General features: G+C 44.1%; 1 protein-coding gene across 1 annotated transcript in view; it reads left to right on the forward strand.

The window, feature by feature from the left end:
• Positions 1–3,098: 3,098 nt before the first annotated feature.
• The window catches only part of JADE3 (jade family PHD finger 3), a 66,698-nt gene continuing 49,271 nt past the window's right edge, over positions 3,099–20,525 (forward strand). The window contains exon 1 of the mRNA XM_080360681.1: positions 3,099–3,165. The gene's annotated coding sequence lies outside the window, so the exon portion shown is untranslated. The remainder of the gene's footprint in view (positions 3,166–20,525) is intronic.

Below are 20,525 nucleotides of genomic sequence, written 5' to 3' on the forward strand. Positions count from 1 at the left end.
TCTTTTGTGGCTCCAGTCCATGTTAAACTCTGAGTGACCCTGCTTCTCAGATGTTAAACATTATTTCAGCGTAACTTCCTTAATACCCTAATATACTATGGGCAGCCTTTGTACAGCTGAATAATGACTCAGTCCAACCTGTGTATGGTGCACATGGTCATCCTGACCATACACTTCTAATTTCCAGAGCATTCCTCCCTTGAGAGGACTTCATGTTTGTGTTATATTTTATTAACACGTTAACATCTGGCTCTGTAAATTCCTCATATTCTCTAGGTGCATAAGAGCATCTGTAGTTCATCCTTTCTCGAGAAAATGTGGAAGCTGTTGTATATGCCTTTAAAAAGAACAACAGTATACAATCTGCTTCCTATATATTCATGTTGCTTGGTGTTCCTATAGAAATGCATAGCAAATGTAAATGCGATTCTGTGTGAATTTTTATCAAAGGGTAAATAGTCTGCTAGAAGTTACACAGGATGAGATAATAAAAATGTATTTGCATGTAAAAGCATTTGTTGAAATGAGTAGCCCCATGGACTGTCTGCCATGGGTTTTCCCGTGTCACATATCTGTTGGCCCCAAGCCCATCACGTACAGCTGTGGATTTTCTGTAGAACTAGGGTTTGGATGTCATCTTCTGACACGTGATACCCAATTCAAGGGGGGGGTGTGATCCCAGGTATGGGAAATGAAGATAGCTGTGCAACACCTCTCCTGGGTTGGGCTGCATCTGCTCCTGATGAAGTCATTCATATATGAAGTAATCTGGCAGGAAACTTCTCATAGGAATGTTTCCTTCACTGATGGGAATATATGTTCTTTGTTGTACTTCTGAATAAGGGATACTTTAAACATTATCTATATGTATATATATATATATATATATACACATTCTACCAAGTTTTCCTGAGCACACAAAAAATATAAATTGTTTTAAAATCCAAATGAAGATACTGCTACTTGAAAGTGGTTTCTGTTTAGTATAACTCAATCAGACTTTAAATTCCTTTTATGACTAGAAAACTTGTCTTTTTCTATAGTGCATAGACTTGATTTTATCCCTCTGAATAATCTTCATTTTGGACTTCAACTCTCTAGTCTAAAAATCAGTATTGCTTGCCCTGCTTCCTGGACCACCTGGTTTGATATAGAGGATTCCACAAGTCATGATGTTGAGGGGGAAGCATTCTTGGTATTTTACTTGATGTTGTGGTTTTCCTGGCAAGTATATATTAATGAACGGAATGCAAATGAGGTGATTGCTGGTGCATGCAGAAAGTTGTAAATGTCAGCATCACTGTTTGGTTGTGGTTTAGCTGCATTTTTAGAAAGCTACACTTCATATCACACACACGAATATTAATCAGCTATTAAAAGAAAAGTTATATTTTTTTTTGCAGCGCATAGTAGATCCATGGAAGCCCTTGCCAGCAGTGGTTTACTGTAAGTCAGAAGCCTACATGGATTCAGTGAAAGCTGACTTGGGCAAGTTCTTGGTGATCTATTCAGTTACTGAACAGATGTGCCACATCCTGCTTAGGAAATCTGAGTAAGAAGTATTGTAGTATTGTAGTCAGAGCCTTGCAGAGTATTTAGGGGAAGTATCTGACTGCAGATTCCACCTGGGCCAGAAGGAAGTCAATGCAGGGGGACAGTGACTTGGAAGAGCAGGTGGGAAGATTCCTGTGTAACCTCATCTAGGTGTTCCTGCTCCAGAGCGGGGATTGGACTAGACGATCTTTCGAGGTCCCTTCCCATCCCTGACATTCTGTGATTCTGTGGGAAGTTGTTGAGCTAGATGGGACACTTGGCTTGAAAGAGTGCCTTTCTTACGTGTTGTTTCACCTCATCTTTTGGCTGCTGTCTGGAAACACTGCAGAAGGGCAGCTCAGGCATGCCAAACTATCCCTGCCATGCTTGCTGCTTGTGTCTTCATTCCTTTTCCTTTGAACTCCTCGTTATTCTTGCTGTTTCTTCTCTGTGCCTGGCCTAGAGTGATGGGCTATATCCAAGATTTGAGACCACAGGTTCGATTTCCTTCTCTCCTGAGGTTCTGTAGCCTTTCCATGCCTGAGTTACTGTGTGCTTGGGAAAGGGGGTTGCAGCAGCCACAGGGTGTTCTCCAGATCAGTCTCTGCAGCACTCCCTCTGGTACAGAAGGCAAAAGGGGTTTGCAGTGCATTTGATGCAAGTGATAGTTGGTCATCGCAGTACGAGAAATGTGTGTGGGCGTGGGGCCTAGTAACAAAGACGGTTTGCCAAATTTTTGCCATCGCTTCCTTTATTCTAACTGATGCTGCCTGCTGTGCTTTCTATCAAATGTTGTTCTGCCGGGGAACTCCGTCATGGGCCGATTAACAACAGTAGCTGGCGAAAAGCTGCCCTAAGGTAAGCTTTACGCGCATCATTTTACAAGGGGTGCCTTGCATAAAATGTCCTCAATTTAGCACTAGACGAGGCAGGGATGGGCACCCGGCGTCCTCAGCAGCTGCGGGAAGGCAGGTGGGATGCGGTGAGGCACCTGGCCGCCCCTGCCCCGGCCGCCCAGCCCCACGTTGGGTCGCGGCAGCCGGTGGCTTCGTGCACTTGCTTTGCATCCGCTCGGGGCGCCTCGGAGGCAGCAGCGCCCTCCTGCCTCTCACCCGGGGCCGGGCGCGGTGCGCGCCCCTCAGCGCTGCCGCCCGCCTGAGCGCCCAGGGCCGCCGTCCCCCGCCCCCTCGGGCCCCTTCCCCGGCAGGCTCTTCCCGCCCGCTGCCCGGGGCGGGCCGGCGGTGCCGGCGCAGCTGGCAGGAAGGCCCCGGCCGGCGCGGCGAGGGAAGGGGAAGAGGCGGGGCCTGGAGCCCAGCAGTGTCAATAATACAATAGGGTTCTTGTGCGGCCGCTGCCGGAGGAGGAGCGGGGCGGGCGGGCTGGGGCCTGGCTGCGGGCGCGCCGAGCAGCCGGCACGCAGGGCGGGAGCCGCCGGCGGCCACGGGCCCGGGCGGGCGGGCGGAGGCGATGCGCGCCGGCGCGGGACGGCACCAGCAGCCGCAGCAGGAGGAGCAGCCGCCGCCGCGGCGGGAGCAGCAGCGCCAGCCCTGACGGCCGCGGCCGCCCACCCCGGCGAGCAGGGGAGGAGGCGGTGGCGCGCCGGGCCGTGCCGCGCCGCGCCGGCGGCGGGAGGTGAGCGTGGCCCGGGCTGCCCGCATGGAGGCGGGGCGGGGGGCGGGCGCCGGGCCGCCGGGGCCGCCGCGCCGGGCCTGTGCACGGGGGAGGCGCCGGGCCTGCGGGAGGCGGTGGCGGCGTTTGGCGCCAAGGCCGGGCAAGAGGAGAAGGAGGAGGAAGCGGCGGCGAGCAGGGGGAGGCGGCGGGTGCTGCGGGTACGTGGGGCGCCGGGACCGGGCGGGCGGCCGTGCCGTGCGAGCAGCGTCCTCGGGCGCTGAGGCGGGCCGCCCGCCCGGCGTGGGCAGCGCGGCCCCGGCCGCGTCCGCGTCCGGAGGGAAAAGTTGCGGCGGTTCCCCCGCCCCGCCGGAGTCGCGCCGCCGCTCCGCCCCCGCGCTCGCCGGGCCGTGCCCGCGGGGGGCGGCGGTGGCGGCCCCCGGCGAAGCGCCCTTTTGTTCGCCGCAGCCCGGAGAGGCGGCGACCCGCCGGTGCCCGAGCCGGCGGGGCCCTGCGGAGCGCGGCTGGGCGTGGCGACGGGGCGGCCGGGCTGACAGACAGCCGGGCAGACAGACGCACAGACAGGCAGCCCGGCGCTCGTCCGCTGCCGAGCACCGCTCCGCCGGCATGTGGAGGAACTTGCTAGAACTGAGTTTGACAATGAAGCGCTAGCGCAGAACCTCCCGCCTCCCCAGCCCGCCCGCCGCACCGCCGAGGTAAGTTTGGTCCTGGGCAGCGGGCGCGGGTTGTGCCCCGGAGCCCCCCGGGGCTTGTGGGGATGGCGACCGGGAGGTCCCGGCTCCGCTTCTCCACATCAGACCTGCCTCCCTCGCACGGCGATGGCTCTGGTGTTGCTCATCTTCCCGCAAAGGCATGGATGGCTTCGTGCTACGGACCGGCAGCGACCGGTAGGGAGGGTTAGCGCCTGGGCATGGAGCAAAAGTAGCGCTTGCAAATAATTCTGTGATGATTAATGGGAGAATTGGGATCGGAGTGTCTTAAAATACGTCTTAATGGGAAGAATCAATACTGCTTTTTTCTGCTTCTTAACTGCAGTTCTTTTATGAAGAGCATTTATAGTTATTTGAAGACTATAGCTATTGTTCACAAATTGTTTTAATGAGTGGCTATGTAATTAAAATATCACTAAATTAGTGCTGTACTTTAAAGCCGTATTTTTTTTTTTCGTGTTCAGGAGAAGGGGATGCTGGAGACGGAATCCAGTTGTGATTAGAAATCGCATGATTAAAATACACTAGAAACTCGAAAGCTATTGTGTCTCTGTTAACGTAAAAGAGCCTTTGCAGTAAAACTGAAAGATAAAGAGAATCGTATTTTGTCTTGGTGCATGCAGAATGTTTTATCTGCAGCCAACTTTTTACGTCATGTTGGTGCTTGTTGTGGGCTGTTCTGTAGAGCATCTCGAGCACACCACCTGCTAATCTCTACAAAGCGAGACCATATCTTACAGATGGTTAGACCTAACCTGAAAATGCGAGAGCCTGATGGGTTTAGAGGGGAAAGGGTGACCTGGATTAAGTTAGTCTAGCTATCAAGCCCAGCACGGAGTTCCTTAGCAGGATGTCAGAAAAGCCTTCGCTTGCACTTGCTGAGGGGAGAAAATGCAATTTAAAGTTGCTTGAGTTAAGAAAGTGCCTTTTCAAATTAAAAACAAGTTAGCGCTTTTAGGATCCAAAGTTTGGTGTGTTTTTTTTTTTAACTGAACTTCTGACCTCTTGCCAGGCTAGACTTGACATGCCCGGTTTTTAATGCTGAAGAGGAGCAGAAGAAAGTTTTCTTCTGCAAAAGTGCGGCTTTGAATGCAGTAAAAGTAATCAAAATAATGAGAGCTGTTTCTATTACCTGTCTTTCATTTGATGTTTCCTCTTTCTAGGTTCCTTTTACAGAACAGGCCTCCCTCCCTCCCCCAGCAGCAAAAATTCCCCCGGGCTGGGTCACTCAGTGGAACTGTGGGGTTTTTGTTTGTTTGTTCTAACTATGTTATGTACGTGTAGCGGGTATCTGCAAAGATTTGCTAGAGAGCTGATGCAGGAACATACGCGGTGGCATTTATTGGCACGGATGCATGTTCACTTGGGATCTCGTTAAAATCCTGAAAATCCGCCGTGAACGTAAAAGTCTGAGGCTAGAGGATCTCAGAGTAGCGTTAGAATAAATAAACCCAGCTTTTTTCCTTCTCTGTGGTTCTGTGGACTTCCTCTGCGTGGCAGAAAATCAGGAAGTTTGCATCTGGGATTTATTGCGATACCTGAGATTGTTATGTGCTTTTTTTTTTTTTTTTTTAATAAATGTAATTTTCGTAGAGCTGAGTGGTTCACTTATGGAGGGAGAATTTACAAAAGCTGCTTGGCTACTATTGAGTATTATTAACTTTTGTCTGTACAGCTTTGTATACGTACACGTAGGAAGCGTATGGTTGCTGAAGTAGCTGCCACGTGTGGAGTGCTGCAGGGTGTTTATCCCAAAAGCTTGCTGCGGCCGGCCCCTGGCATGTCTTGACTGGTGACCTGAACTCTTGGCTGGCGTGACGACAGGTGTCCACGGCAGTAGTGGAAACGGCTGGATTTGTAAGACCTGCTGGTGAGAAGTGAAGTTAAACGCTGTACAAGCTGCCTTGAGCTGGAGCTCAAAATTGGTACCCTTGCGGTGTTCCCCGTGGTCTGTTTAGGTAGCTTCGTTCAGTCTTTGAAATTAATTTCTGACTGTCACGCTCCAGAGGGTGAGGAGCATGGCATGGTGTCTGTACATTTTTGGTTAGCTTGGCGAGACCTGGGCTGTATCTGGAGTACGAACGTGTACCCATTTTTGTAGCACGTCTTCTCTGATCCATGGATGAAAATGTTACATAAAAGGTCTGTTTCTGTGGTGTGTGTTTCTGCTTCAGTCCCTAGAAGTCTCCTTTAGAAGCTGGTGTGTGGTTTTGGGGGTTCTTTCCTAAATAGTTTTGGTAGTGCCCACTCTTCAGAAAACACTAAGCACTTTAACGACAAAGAATGTTGTATTCAACTAGAATTTAAAAGTTACTATTTTTTTAAGCATAGGTATCCTTCTCTCAATGCATATTTTAACCAAAAACTCACTGGATCAGTGATGGTGTTGCTTTTTCGTTGGTGATTTCCTGCATTATAGACAGAAATGGACTTCGCCAAAACTTGTCATTTGATGGTACCAACTTAGTCACTTCCCACTTCCTAATATTTTTTTTCCAGGACCTACAGCTAAGGAAACTCAGGGGCTTTCAGATTTTGTGAGGGGGAACCCTTCCTCTGAAATCATGTGGTATTTCTCTTTTCTGAAGATTTGAAGTGCTTATAACACTTGAGACTTCGTGTAATTGGAGACGTAAATGCAATTTTGACATACTTTACTTAAAATGGAAACTAACAAGTTAATAATAGTTCTTATCAGGGATATTTATGTAATGGAAGCCAACAGATGCTATTTGCATCTTGAAAAGCTGGTGTATAAAATGTTATGTCAGGGCCCTGGCAGATTTTGTGCTCATGTAGGCTGGGTCAGGTGGGAGTAGGAGATGCTTGAGATCTGTAGGGCTAGATGGCATCTCTGAGAAGTGAGATAACTGTATGAAATTTTGCTTTTTAGTACACAGCTGATTTTAACTTAATGCTGCTATTTAAAATAAGGAGAGTGGGAGAGGTGATTCATATTTATCCACGTTAAATGATCAGTTACACTGTCACCTTAAAATCACTTTTCTTCATACTATCTTGTAGCTACAACTGTATTTCTGGTGTTCACAACCCCTAAAAAGCATGTTTATAGATGCTGGGTTTATTGATAGTTCAGCTATAGGATGGTATCTGGCAAAGAAGTTTTAAAAGTATAACTAATGTGACAGCCCGGGCGTTGACTTCTGTGGAGAGACGTCAGACCCATTGCCGGCTCTGCCTTTCCACGTCTGTGTAATTACCAACCACCTCCCTGCTTCCCTGGGCTGTTCGCTCTTTCATATTTATTTACTTCCAAGTCACCCTTCTCTAGATGGTATCTGAACTATTCCTGCATTTAAGATACTATTTCAGCATGTAGGAGACTGGGAATTTGGGGATTAGAGCAGATTGGGATGTGTGATCTTGGGCCTAACGAAAGCTCTTGTGTTTGTAGAGCTATAACGCGAGCTTTACTTGGGTTTAAAGGAGTGGAAGAGGCCCTGAGCTGCGAGCACGGCTGCGGAGGCTCCGCTGGCACCTGTTAAGTTCAGAGGAGCAGGAGAAGGTGGGAGGATAAGCTCATGACTGCTGATGCTATTTGTTATAACTGAGATGCTTGCCTTAGCTTGTTAAACTTTGAAAACTTTGGAGTGCTTTCGTTCTTTAAAGTACACCTGTTGCAGCATTAGATTACAGAGCTGTGTTTCTTGCTTATTGAATTGAATGCTGAACATAGCATATCGTGTCGTTAATGCCTCCTTGTGTTTTAATTAGAGCTGTAGGGAGATGTTAAAAAACAGGTTTATACACATGCCTGACCGGTTGCTAAAATGAATAATGCTTGCTGGACAGTCTTGAGGGAATTGTGTATTATTTGGCTAATCTACTGTCCAGTGCCGTTTTTTTTTCCTCTCCTTTCCTTTCTTTTTCCCTCTCCACTGTACAAAAAAATAAAAATCTTGCTGGATTTCTTTTTCTGAGGGTCTGTCACATCTGCTAAAAGCTCCTGACTGTGCAGGAGCCCTTTTCTGGTGGAAGGCTCAGGCTCTTGCTTGTGCCCTGGAGAGCAGTTCCATGCTTGCGCTAGTGGTTTCACGCTCAGCAAGTCCAGCACCTTCCCAGGGTTAGCGCTGCACCGTGGGCGAGTAGATCCTGGGATCCTCCCAGTGATGTATCTGCTACAGATGTGAGACCAAAACCTTTTGCCGAATATATTTTGCGTCTTGGATAGATGCAGTTTGGTGGTTAGGTCGGTACACTGCTGGGTTGATACGGTGACATGCGTGTTCATGAGCACTTGAGAATCATAACTCTGAGCTTTCATTCGTACCAATTCAAAAATGTGAATATTGGTTTAACAAACCAGACAATTTTTAAATATCGCTTGCTTTAAAGAGCATGAAGATACTGAGAAAATTATTATTTTTCATGCACAAATATTAAAATGCTCCCTGTGTATCAAGTATAGCAGAATAAAATTACGGTATTTTCTTTGTTCTGCCGCATAGAAGGTATTACATCTTGAACTGCTGGATACAAATGTGTAGGAGAAATGTGTATCCTGACAAGGGAGGAAAAAAATGTCCCGAGTGGGATTACTTGAGGTTTTTAATTCTCTTCATTGTTCTGCTTTTAAGTGGTTGTATTTCTTTAATATTCTTCCAATGTTGATTTGCAGGCTTTTGATATCAAAGTGGCCGTAGAGGACTCATTGTTTGAAATAGTGCCATGTTCTGCTCAGGTTTTTGCTTTAATGAAAAGAAAAAAAAAACATCCAACCAAAAAAAAATCCCAACAAAAAACCCACCAGAAACAAAACGAACACACACACACACAAAACACATAAACAAAAAACCAAACAAATGAAACAAAGCACCCAAGCAAACCCAAAAATCCTCGTGAAGGTAAAATACACAGCATGTGAGTGAGGTACAGAGACGCACAAGAAAATCGTAGGTTCAGCAATTACCTGGTGAGGAGGAGCCTCAGCAGAAGGTGAGTTAGGAGTAATACCTCTCTCACTCGTATTAGTTCTTGAAAGGGAAGAGGAGTAAGAAAAAAGAACAAGCTCCTTTTCCTGCTTTCACACAAATAGGCTCTTTTCCCAGCAGGTAACTGACTGAAATAGTGATAACAGGTGATTACTTGGCAGTGCAAAGTAAACCTTGTTAAGCATTGTTTGATAGGAAGGAGAGGGAGTGCTCATTTCAGGCACAGAAAATAGTTTTCTGTGTTTGTTTTCAATAATGCAGACCCCTGACGGCCTGTCTGACCAGGGAAAGGTTACCTGCCGTCGGCATTGCTGTGCTTTGATTGACTTAACCTTGTTTGATGGAGTTCCAGCAACTCCTTGACTTCAGCCTAATTTGAGAGCAGTTGTGTTCCTTCACAAAAATCAAATTGACTGTCATTTAAGCAACTGAAAGGCAGCTACTTAAACCTGATAATGAAGTTGCAGTCTTCCTTACATTAACAACATAATCGTTTCCAGCGTAGCATGAAATGAGCAATCTTAAGGAGTAAGTGAAGCATTTTGCCTGACAAATTTGGACTTGCAGCTCTGCAACAGAATGTGCTAAGAGTGAGGGAGGACCTTAAAGGTTGATCTTAATACAAGGTACTTGTTCATGAGCAACAATATTGTAATAGCTATTGGTGTACATAGGAAGTAATATTAACTTGCATTTAATGGTATTGATCCTTCTATGGAAGTAATTTTTGCAAAATATATTGTCCACATTACAGAAACTAATTTTCCGTGCTTTCTTTGGTTAGTGCTTCTTAACTTTTTTTGGGGGGGGAAAAAAAAAAAGTTAAAAAACTGATGTGATTAAACAATTCCACATTTTTTATATAAATGAAAATAATGCAAGATAGTTTCATATGCTCTTTGCAACTGGTATCCATCAGTTTAGGTGTGGAGGTTTTCTTCTTTTTTTAGGATCTCATCGTATAGTTTCCCAGAGATATTTTCTGAAATTTTTTAAAGATTTTCTTTATTCTGGCATTTTTCAGGTGTTTAAGTGCGTTGAAGCAGGTGGTAAGCATGACTTTTTTTGATCGAAATGCCTTTTTTTTTTTAATACTGCTAGCACACTTAGAGTTTACTCACAGTGACAACTGAATGAGATTTTTGCCAGTGACTAGCAGGTTACATTCATCTACACTTCTGTGATTTTGATGGAGATCTGACTTGCTTTATTCAGATCTATGTGCCTATACCATTGTGGAATAACTGTGGAACAACTGTTGTCAAATATAAAAGCTCTGGCCTGAGATCAATGAAGGAGGAGAAGCTTAAAAATTACTTTATATACCAGTACTTGGTGTATTCCGTCTTTTGATGCTTAAAACTGGGCATATATGGTTCTTTGCTAGATCTGATGTGGTTTCATTTTCCTTCCTGTATAAATGTCATAAAACTTCAGAAGGTGGGACATAAGTTATTGGAATGTTTGCACTCCTGACAATCAGCTCAGTATCAGAGCCTCGTGACTCCCGTTATGTGGATTAATCTGGCTTAAATGCTGTTTTAGATCCTGTGTTTGGCATCTTCTTTGTACTTGTTCTAGATTTTCAGAAGCCTCTATATGTAACAGCAAGTGGGGATATGCATGAATTTAGGTTGCTGGAAGTCTAATAGGTTTTCCAGACGCCATTTCATTCTAAGGTTGCTGAAATAAATTTGTTTTCTGCGTGCTTGACTTCCATGTTTCAAATAGCCCACTTTTGAGGCATGAATGGGTTAAGAGTTGGAAAAGCTGTCTAAAGTAAATTTAAACAGAAAATAAAAAAGCGTCAACTACACACAACGACTTCAATATGATTTATAGTTCCTAGTTATCTCTCCCAGCCGTATCTTTGATGCCTTTGCAGTCTTGCATTGGCCGTCCCCGCTTCTTTTTGCCTTGACTTCCCAACTTTTTCCTTGTTATGGGAGAAAATGACATTTCTAGTGACTGTCTCACAGTCTCCCTGGGACCTTATAAATCAGCTAGGTCGAATTGAATTTGTCTACCAAACTCCAGACAGTATGGACTTGCAAATTATTTGCAGTTGGCCTGAAAACATTTTGGCACAGCTTTGGAGATTTTTTTTTTTTTAATAAGATTTGCGTAGATTACCTAGTTATGATAGAAAAGGGCTTTTTCCCTCATCAGTGTTTTTACGTGAGGTGTTGGTTTTTTGTGACTAGTACATTTGTTTTCATGTGAGGTGTTGAGTTTTTTGTGGCTAGTACATTTGTGTGGGTTTACATATGGATATATATATATAAAAGCATCATGCACTGAAAAATCAAGTTGTATTGTTAAATATTTATAGAAAAATAAAACATTCATGATACTTTTTCTTCAGTGAATGCTTATATGGGTGTGATGTGTATTTTACTTGTGTTTTTAATGCAAACTTCTGTGCTCTTATGCCTATACATATGTAAGTTGTGCTTGGTTAAGCAAGTTGAGTCTGTGTGTGTCACTTAAAGCAAATACAATTGCTGATGTGTGTTTCATACAGATAATAAGTGTGTTTCAAAAGCAAACTTGCTGTTTACAGTGGCAAAACGTTGGTTTAGTGGAGTACCTTTCAAAACACTTAAAACTAACCAGGTTGCTCTTGTTCTCAAATCTCTTTCTTACAGTTTTCTACCCTAGAATAATTTTTTTTGCTCAGAATGTTGGGTGTTTTTGGTTTTTTCCCCTCTTCTTAGACTTTTTTTCCCTCTTCTTAGACTCAGGGGTGACCTTATTAATATTTACAAATATATAAAGGGTGAGTGTCACGAGAATGGAGCCAGGCTCTTCTTGGTGGCAACCAATGGTATGACAAGGGGTAATGGGTTCAGACTGGAACACAGGAGGTTCCACTTAAATTTGAGAAGAAACTTCTTCTCAGTGAGGGTGACAGAGCACTGGAGCAGACTGGTCATATACGTTTACTTGAGGGGAAATGGCATTTCTGTCAGCCCTTGCACAAGGTTTATGGAAGTTGAGCCTGCTTTGCTTCCCTACCAGACTAAAGCATCTTTAGATCCATCTTTTAGAGGTTTTAGTGCCACATTGGGATACTCTGTAGCACCTCTGCCTGTTGCTGGTTTCTTACAGGCTGGTAGAATTTTAGTCAGGCAGAACTGAGAGTTGTAACTGTGTGATGTTGATTCTCCACGGAGAAGCAGCTCAGCTCCTGTGTTTACTTTCTCTATTGGGCTTCCAAGGACTGACGGGATTATGGAAGTTTTTGTGCTTCAGGTAAGCAGAAGTGATGTCAAACTCTCAGGGAGCAAACCTATTAAAAGCCAGTTATCTTTTTTTTTTTTCTTTCCCTTTGAGTCATTGATGGGGTTTGGCAGTTGTAGCATAGGGGACCTTGGTGCCATTTGTGTGCCTAAAGTGCAGAAATACCAGTGTGTCTCAAAGGGCAGAATAACCTGCTGTCCTCTTCAGAACTGGTGGATGCTCACCCATACCATGTGAGCTGTAGTCCCTGTACTCTCTAGTTTAACCCCTTGCTAAACAATGTCAAAAGCTTTGCCTCCTTAAAGGTGACAGCTATATATAGGAGAAGTCTTACTTCAATAAACACAAGAAATCATAAAGGTCTGTATATTTATAGACAATTTTATTAAAGGTCACATTTTTCCTTTTGACAGTAAGCTCCTCTGGCAGTGGGTGCTTTGAAGGAATAGTTCCCTTGCATTACAAGTTCATCTTGCCACCCCCCTACTTGCCCAACATATCTGCATCGGGAACTTTTGAGAAGAAATAAACTCATTTATGTCAGAGTTCTGCTCACAAATTCACCAGATAAATGCCTTGCTGCTTTCTGGCCTCATTTTCACACTTACTTTAATTCCTATTGACTCCACTGAGGCCAAAATTTCCCTGCTTGTTTCTTGGAGCTTATCATGTGTTTTGTCTGACGGAGTGGGAATGGCTTTGGAAAAGGATTAGTTAGTAGACACAGGTTTCTCTTTCATAATGGTAAACCAAAACAACAATAACAAAAAAAAAACCCAAACCAACCAACCAAAAAAACCAAAAAACAACAACAACAAAAAACCCCACAAACAACCCTTTTCCAGCCATTTGAGATAATCTTCAAGGAAGAATTCATTTTTGGTTGCTGCTATGGAATTTGCAGCCACAAAGGATGAAGTTGATGAAGTCTCGTTTACTGTGTTTTTATATCTGCTGCTTCATTAATTGTCATTTGATTGTGCTCCAGGCCTTTTGTTTTGCAATCTAACTTCGAAGCTTGGGTGCTTTATTTATTTATGGGGTTTCCTTGCAGGGGGAGATGATGGTTTGAGTGCTGGTGTGATGATCAGATGTCTGAGCAAGAACAGAAGGCCTTTCCTTATGAAATCTCAGTAATAGTATCCTGAGTTTGATGAAGGATGTCAAAAGTACTGTAAATCACTGTGGTGAGAAAGTGAAGGTAACACTCTGTTACTTTTCTCTTGCTCTTGTTTTTTTTCCCTGGCAACTGACTACCATTCATTTAAATACTGACTAAACATTTTGATACAAGGTGAGGTGTTCAACAGACTATGTTTTTCTGTGACCACTGAGACCGCCTTCAAGGCCAAGAGAAAGAATATTTTTACTGAGGAATCTAAGATATTAAATTACTTCTTCTTCAGGATGAGTAAGTCAGTGGAGTAACTATAAAAATAACATGCAGCAATTGCTAACTGTCAGATTCTGACAACTTTCCTGTGCTTTTCTCTTGGCATAAACTTAATTGTTGTGGGTTAAATAAGACAAAAGGTAATGTGTGTATTCAGTGTATCCACATTACTTTAAATACTAAGACTTCTCATACCCAGAGCAGTTGCAGAAATTCAAAAGCACATGTTCTGTACCTTGTATGAACCTGTGTTGTACATTGATGTGCACTACCACTTGATGTATCCAGAAAAGGAAACATGATTTTTTTCTTGGCTACTGCCATCCAGCTGTGAGACAGCTTTGCTCCTGTAATCCAGACATAAATTATTCTTAACCTTGTTTTAAAATTAACTGATGTCATTCAGTTGTGATTTTTTTTTTCTGCTTGTATTCACCACAATCGGAACAGAGGCTCAGCAGGCTCGTTTGCTTTGTAAAAGTCAGCGGTGGTTTGAGGCACGAGCTCCTCCTGACGCTTCCCAGCAATTGGTGGCTGTCCCATGAGGAAGCGATCGAAGCTACGCGGCACAACCTAGATTAGGAAAAGCTTGCACAGACTGGTTGTCCAACAGAGTGGCCAGGGTGGCCACGGGTGCTTGTGTCCTGCGAGCGAAAGGGCTTGAGGGAAAAGGGCTGGGGTTCAGTAGCTGGGGTTGGGAGGGAGGAGGCATTTGGGGCTGAGTCTCGGTGGACAGGGAGGAGCACTGAGAAGGTGAGGTACAGAATGAGGGACAGAATGTGGCACCTGCTGAGGTTTTATGTGATGCTGAACTGGATGCCTGAAGGGTGCATGTGAGGTGAGGAGAGGAAGAAGGGTCCAGGCGTAGATCTGATTCCTGGAGGTATCTGTTTACAGGGCTGCAAATCAGCAGTTGAATCTGTAAGGAGAGATTTCTGGCATTGTTCCCTCTTTGGTGTGTGAGCTGGTTGTCCTGAACACGCTGAGCTCTTTGAGTCACATTGCAAAGACATTTTCACTTGCTGCACAGGGAGTTAAAGCCTTACGGGCTTTTTTTCTTCTTATTCCAGAGCCAGATACCTAACCTGAGGGCACAGTTTGTTATTTCAGTCTGAAGTCTGAATCTGGCCCTTCATCATCCTCTATGTTGTCGGTGTGTGAAGGATTTGGCAAGAAGCAGTGATGCTGCTTTTGGTATTTGTGACTCTCTCTCTTATGTGATGGGGTCATGGGACTTGCTGCAGAGTGTATGAGAATCTGATGGCACAGCCATGTCAAACATAACGTCTGTTACCATACTTTTAGAAGTTCTCACACTTGGTGAACTGCTTTATTTTTTATTTTAAGATCTCCACTAAAGATATCCATAACTGTGCACAAATATAGCTGCATAAAATAATGGAAATTAACTGTGGGAAAAGATGCTTCTAGGTCATCTAGATTATTGCTTCTCAAACATTCACTTGAGCCTCCTTTAAGAACATAACATAAAACAGTACTGCCATCGCTCGGCTTTAGGAAATTCACACAAGTACATCTGCTTAGGACAGGGCGTACAAGTCGAATGAGGTGGGTTGACATTTAAAATCGGACTGACCAGCATGTGGCTGTGGCTACCAGCAAGACATGTAGTGTTCCCCTTCCTCAAGAACGGGATTTACTTTTTTTTTGGCTCCAGTTCCTCATAAATATCCTGTTTGTGCTGGTCTGTGACTCACAGTCTCCAGCTCCTGGTAGTAGGTAGCACCAAAACACATTTGTTACTTCTGCTTGTACTCTATTCCAGGTTTTGTGGATTCAGGAAGCACCCTCCTGATTCAAGAAGCATCTGATGCTTTTGTCTCAGTTTAGCTCTTCTACTGCAGGCTCCTGCCACATGCGCTTGTGGTCTCTTTCTGCTGCAATGCGACCTGCCGCAGGGAATACTTGAGGAGCATCCTCTTCAGCACCAGGCTGAAGTAATGCATCTCCATAACATTTTGTCCTGATGTACGACAACTGTCCTTGTATGTAGCTGCATGCTGTAGCCTCCCTTGGTATACGCAAAGTATGTATCTCTGTGATGGAGGGAGGAGGGGTAAGGTGGGAAAAGCATGTAGTGATACGCACGTGTGCTGTGGAGTAGCTGATGCGCAGGACTTGTGGTTCGAAAGCAACGTGTCTGTGTGGCTTTGTGCAGTCCTCAGTGCAGACAGGCTGACCAAACTGCTTTGTGTAGTCCTTCTCTTTATACTTGGGTCCCATTTGTTGTTGCCCTGCCCTCAGGCCAGTTTGAGAACTGCTGAGCTGGAGCATGTCATCTTGGCAGCGCAACTACCAGGACTCTTGTCCAGTCTTTGTTTAAACGTTAAGTGCTGCAGCCTCCGATCCTTCCCCTGGGGACATGGACCAGCAGTTCTGACTGTCAGGATGTTTCCTTAATGCTAAGCCTAAACTTTTTTTTTTTGCTTGAATTTATCCCATTACATCTGATCTTTTACAGACTTGTGCTGGTATATGAAGAATACAGAAAACTTCGTGTGCGCCTTAGGTTGAGTATTTAAGTTAAATCCTGTGTGTAGGTCAGTCTCAGTAGCTTTTCCCTGTAAGGGCAGTTGTTTCAGACGCCGACCTGCAGCTTGCTTGTTTTGTTTTTTTTTTTTTTAATGTGTATATTAATTATATTGTGTAACAAGTAATTTCAAGCACCGAATAAGAAGTTTTGAGTGTTTGCAGAATGGCTGGCGCTGCACACGTGCTAAATAACTGCTGCGTTGGGTCACCATCTGAGTGCCTCGGGGCCCAGGACTTCAGAGCGTTTCATAAAAGGGCTTGATGTTACTTGTTAGTCGCCTTATGAAACCTATCCTTCTAGACATCCTGCTCTATTGTTTGTCTGAAAATGGGGTAAGCCGCTCTGGGAAATGGTTTTCCCAGCAAATTTTAATTGGTTGCTGGGAATTACTAAGTCACTGGTTATTTATTATTAAGGGTAAGCTTGTCGCTGTGTAAAGGTGTAATGAAATATTTTTGTGATTGTGGAAGGAAGTGAAGGTGCTAGAGAGTTGCAGGCTTTCCTAGATAGTTTCCACGTCTCTGACCTACCATAAGGTGAGATGAACTATCTTTAGATTTTTACAATGAGATTGTGAATTTCTACTGAATTACTTCTTTGGCCAAGCCAGTGTGGAAATGAGGTAAAAATTGAGAAGCTGCTGAATACTCTTTGTAGTTAGCACTGTCAGAAGCTCATGAAGAAGCATCAGATCACAGTTTATTGCAAGCAAAAATCCAACCCTGTTATGAATACTTAGTACAGATTTTCAAAGACTTTTCTTAAAGCTTTGTGACTTCTTCTTTTCTGTGTCAAGTCCCTGTAGGATAAGTATTGCCTGGAAGTATCTCTTCAGTTAAATACTATGGTTACTGTTTTGGTATTTTGATACTTGTTCTTACTACGATTTTTCTATAACTGTTAGGGGAAGAGTACCGCTATGTTTCTGCTTCATACTATAATTTATTTATAATCTTGAAAATTACTGGCTTTATTTCCTATGCTGTCCTGGTATTATTAAAATCTTGATCTGCCTTTTGTTAAGAGGTCTGTGTAATGTTACTGGCAGCCCACAGGGAGCTGGCTACATGTGTTGGATATCTGAAACAGTCTGTAACAAATTGGAAATAATAAAATGATTTGCTAATACCTTTCCCACAAAAGGAGTTGTTATATCTGTGGGATTATTTATTGTGAAGGAGATGTGAAGCGTCACAAGACCAGCTTTCTAATTCGGTCTTGAAAGTCATTTGTTAGGTGGGAATTGCACAGTAGATGATAAAGTTATCAGATTGCGCATGTTATCAGGAGCAAGCGAACGAAATATGTATTAGAGGAAATGTGAATCAGGTGAAATGCTCACATTAGAAAAAAGAGAGGAGTTACTAATTAGTTTCAAACAAGACAAGTGAATTTGGTGGGATTTAAGTGGTCTCTCCTAGGTCCAGTATTAATTAATATTTGCCGTTAATGATGTGGGTGAAGGAATGAGGACTCTGGTCCTGAAATACCTGGATGAAACTGGGTGGAGCTGTGTGTCTGTTTGAGAAGATGTTTTGAACTTCTAGTTATCTTGACAGATAGGAGGAGGAGTCTAGGAGGAGGGGTTGGATGGGGCTGAGGCGCAGCTCTGTGCTATTGCAAAAGCAAATGGAGTTTGTGCATGTTATTATCTGTGACTCACATGACAGTAAAGAAGGTTTTTCTGTAATAAGGTAAGAGTATTTTTCCTGTGGAGAAGGGTTCAGTTGGAAGACTTAACCCAGATTTGGGCATCACCTAGTGGTTTTGTGTGCCAGCCTTTCAAAGGATGGTGGAGAGCAGCGACTGGAAGGATCAGAAATGTAGAAAACATGGCATGTGAGGAGAGGCTGAAAGAACTGCGTTTTATTTAGTCTGGAGAAAAGACTAGGATGTACCAACAAAAGAGTTAAGCATCGTGTTCATAGATGAAGTTAACTGTGTGAAGAAGAAAGTGATGGGAGACCTGGTAAATGGCCAGAGCTGCTCTGCAGGGGATGTGTGCTCTGAGCAGTGGGGCAAGCTATCTGGCTGGAAGGGGCTCACCTGGAGAGACTGCAGAGCCTCTTTTAGGCATAGTCCTATCTTGGTGCCCTTTTCCAGGACCCTGTCAGGTTTTTTTTTCCTGTGACTGTCTTTTTTGTTTTTGTTTTTTTTTGTTTGGTTTGGCTTTTTTGTTGTGTGTGTTTGAAAATGGCAGTGCAGCATGTGGGACACTCAAGGAGAGAAGGATGAAGCACTGCTTTCAACCAGAGCAATTCTTGTTTTGGAGGCTTGGCTGGTTGGTAAGTACCGTGGTAGATTACAGAGGGAATGACAGTGTAACAGTAGTGATAACTACAAAAATAGGTCTTTGTTCCAAATGGCTTTCTGTTGTTAAAAGTTGTATTTTAAGAAATTTTCCTGATGCTTTTCCCTCTGGTGGCGCTTAGTTTCACAGGCAGTATTTCAAATGTACCCAGAGAGCAGAAATGCAGAGTCTGTTGGCACAGGTGCCTGTAAAGGAGGGTAAGCATCTCCTGTGTGTTTCTTACCCTCCTGAGCTTGCTGCTGATGGGCAGGTTGTGGGGGTTTGCCACCATTCCAGGCTGAGAGGTACTCTTGTTTTTTTACCTACCAGCAAGGAGCTGGTAGGTAATTTGCTCATTAATTTGAGGTGAATTAGTTTAATATTTCTGAATCGGTAGGTTTCAGACTGGCTTTCCAAAAAAAAAAAAAACCAAAAACGGGGGGAGGGGCAGTGGTATTTTGTGGGGTCAGCTTTATCTTTCATGCTATTTTGTATATTTCTGTATGGTTGTGAAATAAGTAAAGTTGGGACTGAAGATTATGACTGTAGAGTGTTAAGGGTTAGAGAAAGAAGAGATTTTTAGTTGAACCTTTTGGTATTTCGGAGTTCATCCTGGCATTTAACTGAGCAAACAAATGTGTTTTTAATGAAGAGTTCAAAAATACATTAGTTTCGTGGTTCAGCTGGGAGGCAAAAGCTGTGGTTTTGTTCACACTTAAAAGTTGTAGGCTGCATTGCATTTTAATGATGCTGTTCAAGCTGCCACTACCAGGGCAGCTCACTTTGCTAGTGTTTCTATGGAAAGTTGACGTTAAAGTGGTTCAATCAGAATGCTTAAGAATTACCCCATAAAGGAATGTCTCATAAGAAGAAACTTGTTCAAAGTCACGTTTGAAAAATCGATCGAGGCATTTATTAATTTTTTTACTTCGTCTCTTCCCTTGCCCTCCCTCTCCCAGTGTGTTTTGTGGGTGAGGCTCTCAGCATTTCTTAGCCGGAGGGTAGAGGCAGTGTTAATACTGGGGTTTAATACCCGGGTTTGGTGGCAGAGCAGCAGTGGGCTTTTAAAGTGGGTCCCTCTGGTCACCCCACTCGCTGTTGTGTCAGCTGTGGACTCGGTGCTTCTCTTGCACGTGAGCCGGGTCCCTCTGTGGGTTGTTTCAAGCCACGTGTGTGGCAGTGTCAGCGGCAGAGTTTATCTGCTTATCTCGAGTTAAAAACCCAGCCCACGTAGAGTGATTCGTGTTTCGGCAGCTTTGGCTTTGGTGCTGCTTTGATCTACAGATCTTCTCGCGTTGCTCAAAATTAATTGCTTAATGTGGTTAATTAATTGCAGACTGTCAAGGGGATGAGAAAAGGAAACTGGAATGATGTTGAAAACAAAACAAACAAACAAACACCATGAAAACAAACAAAATGCACATGCGCACACACAAAAACATAAAACCAAACCCCAATCAAAACCAACAAATCTGCAAAAAAACCTCAACAACAAAAACAAACACAAAACCATAGATCAAAGCCAAAACTTCAAAATTTTGTAAGGTCAACATACAGAAGCTATAATATATTGTGTCCTGTGCTGTTCTCCGCCCCCCTGATTGTAAGGGAACATTTTTCCTTTGCTACACAGTTGAGCAACAATAATTCTTAAGTAACAGGATCTGTGCCACTCCTCAGTGGCTGGGTGGTGGGATCCTTTTCTTGTGCTGCAGATGGGTGGAGAAGCAGAAACGTTACAGCGTGGTGCTGACACTTTGGCCAGAAACGGCCTTATTTCAGTGAAGAAACTCATTGCCATCCCCCTGCCTTCCCCTTTTTAAATTCTTTTTCTTCTGGCAGGGTGTGCTGTTATTGCTTCCTTGGTTTTTACTTGAATTTCTGCTCTCTAATACTTTGTTCCCCAGCTCCTAGCGGTCCTGTTTTTGTTAGCTTTTTACTCTGAGGCATGAGGTGGACTGCGTGCCAGGACAGACGCTGGTCTAAGTGCTGACATCTCCGAGGAGCGCTGCAACTCATCTGTTGGGTGCCACAGCTTTAATGCTTTTGCTGTGTCCATTACAATAGGACACAAAATATACATATGTGCATGATTGTTGCAGGAGGGGAATGCGGGCAGTTGGTGGAGGGAGAAATTCCTTCTGTTCCCGGACTTAATAATTGCTCAAGGCTTGGGACTAGATTAAAAAAAGGCGAGTAAGCAGAATCCCTGCCAGGGAAG

The sequence above is a fragment of the Nesoenas mayeri genome, assembly GCF_963082525.1.
Source record: "Nesoenas mayeri genome assembly, chromosome: 1".
Classification (NCBI taxonomy): Eukaryota; Metazoa; Chordata; class Aves; order Columbiformes; family Columbidae; genus Nesoenas; species Nesoenas mayeri.